Source organism: Lolium rigidum, chromosome 5 (assembly GCF_022539505.1).
Source record: "Lolium rigidum isolate FL_2022 chromosome 5, APGP_CSIRO_Lrig_0.1, whole genome shotgun sequence".
Classification (NCBI taxonomy): domain Eukaryota; kingdom Viridiplantae; phylum Streptophyta; class Magnoliopsida; order Poales; family Poaceae; genus Lolium; species Lolium rigidum.
In genome coordinates, this window is record NC_061512.1 from 120,757,010 (window position 1) to 120,759,748 (window position 2,739).

Sequence of the window (2,739 nt, forward strand, 5' to 3'; positions counted from 1 at the left end):
CTTCCTTGTTGTTCAAACTCAATACTAGAAATTATCTAGACCTTAGAGAAACCAATTATGCAAACCAAATTTTAGCATGCTCTATGTATTCTTCACTAATAGGTGCAAAGTATATGATGCAAGAGCTTAAACATGAGCACAACAATTGCCAAGTATCACATTACCCAAGACATTATAGCAATTACTACATGTATCATTTTCCAATTCCAACCATATAACAATTTAACGAAGAGGAAACTTCGCCATGAATATTATGAGCTAAGAACACATGTGTTCATACGAACCAGCGGAGCGTGTCTCTCTCCCACACAAGCATGATGTAATCCAATTTATTCAAACACAAACAAAAACAAAAGCAAACAAACGGACGCTCCAAGAAAAAGCACATAAGATGTGGCCGAATAAAAATGTAGTTTCAAGAGAAGGAACCCGATAATTTGTCGATGAAGAAGGGGATGCCTTGGGCATCCCCAAGCTTAGACGCTTGAGTCTTCTTGATATATGCAGGGGTGAACCACCGGGTGCATCCCCAAGCTTAGAGCTTTCACTCTCCTTGATCGTAGTATATCATCCTCCTCTCTTGACCCTTGAAAACTTCCTCCACACCAAACTCGAAACAACTCATTAGAGGGTTAGTGCACAATTTAAATTGACATATTCAGAGGTGACACAATCATTCTTAACACTTCTGGACATTGCATAATGCTACTGGACATTAGTGGATCAAAGAGATTCATCCAACATAGCGAAAGAGGCAATGCGAAATAAAAGGCAGAATCTGTCAAAACAGAACAGTTCGTATTGACGAATTTTAAAATGGCACCAGACTTGCTCAAATGAAAATGCTCAAATTGAATGAAAGTTGCGTACATATCTGAGGATCATGCACGTAAATTGGCATAATTTTCTGAGCTTCCTGCAGGGCAGTGGGCTCAGATTCGTGACAGCAAAGAAATCTGGAACTGCGCAGTAATCCAAATCTAGTACTTACTTTTCTATCAACGGCTTAACTTGGCACAACAAAACACAAAACTAAGATAAGGAGAGGTTGCTACAGTAGTAAACAACTTCCAAGACACAAATATAAAACAAAGTACTGTAGCAAAATAGCACATGGGTTATCTCCCAAGAAGTTCTTTCTTTTTAGCCATTAAGATGGGCTCAGCAGCTTTAATGATGCACTCGCAAGAAATAGTATTTGAAGCAAAAGAGAGCACCAAGAGGCAAATTCAAAACACATTTAAGTCTAACATGCTTCCTATGCATAGGAATCTTGTAAATAAACAAGTTCATGAGGAGCAAAGTAACAAGCATAGGAAGATAAAACAAGTGTAGCTTCAAAAATTTCAGCACATAGGGAGGCATTTTAGTAACATGAAAATTTCTACAACCATATTTTCCTCTCTCATAATAACTTTCAGTAGCAACATGAGCAAACTCAACAATATAACTATCACATAAAGCATTCTTATCATGAGTCTCATGCATAAAATTATTACTCTCCACATAAGCATAGTCAATTTTATTAGTAATAGTGGGAGCAAATTCAACGAAGTAGCTATCATTATTATTCTCATCAAGTGTAGGAGGCATAGTATAATCACAACAAAATTTACTCTCAGCAGTAAGTGGCACCAAAAGACCATTATCATTATCATCATCGAAATAGGAGGCAAAGTATCATCAAAGAAAATTTTCTCCTCAATGCTTGGGGGACTAAAAATATCATGAAAACCAGCTTCCCCAAGCTTAGAACTTTCTATATCATTAGCAACAATGGTGTTCGAAGCGTTCATACTAATATTACTACCAGCATGCAAATAAGATTTCATAGGTTTTTTAATTTTCGCATCAAACAATCCATGTTTTAAATCAGGAAATAGAATAAGAAGCTCATTGTTGTCCATTATGCCAAACTAGTGTAAACAAGAAACAACAAGATGCAATTGCAGGATCTAAAGGAAATAGCTTCGAGCACACACACGACGGCGCAAGAAAAATACTTTACCTGGGACCGTAGTATGAGAGCCTTTTACCTTTCCTCCCCGGCAACGGCGCTGGAAAAGTGCTTGATGTCTACGTTCCCCTCCTTTCCCGTAGACAGTGTTGGGCCTCCAAGAGGAGAGGTTTGTAGAACAGCAAGCAAGTTTCCCTTAAGTGGATACCCAAGGTTTATCGAACTCGGGGAGGAAGAGGTCAAAGATATCCCTCTCATGCAACCCTGCAACCACAAAGCAAGAAGTCTCTTGTGTCCCCAACACACCTAATAGGTGCACTAGTTCGGTGAAGAGATAGTGAAATACAGTGTGGTATGAATAAGTATGAGCAGTAGCAACGGTGCCGTAAAAGTGCTTGGCGTGTAGTTGATGGTGGTGGTATTGCAGCGAAGTAGTAACGCATAGAAACAAGTAACAAGCAGTAGTAACTCAGCGAGTAGTAACGCAGCAGTAGTAAACAAGCAGTAGTAACTCAGCAGTATTTAGGAACAAGGCCTAGGGATTACACTTTCACTAGTGGACACTCTCAACATTGATCACATAACAGAATAGATAAATGCATACTCTACACTTTTGTTGGATGATGAACGTATTGCGTAGGATTACACGAACCCTCAATGCCGGAGTTAACAAGCTCCACAATAATGCTCATGTTTAAGTAACCTTTAGTGTAAGATAGATCAACGCTACTAAACCAAGTACTAGCATAGCATGCACACTGTCACCTTCATGCATATGTAGG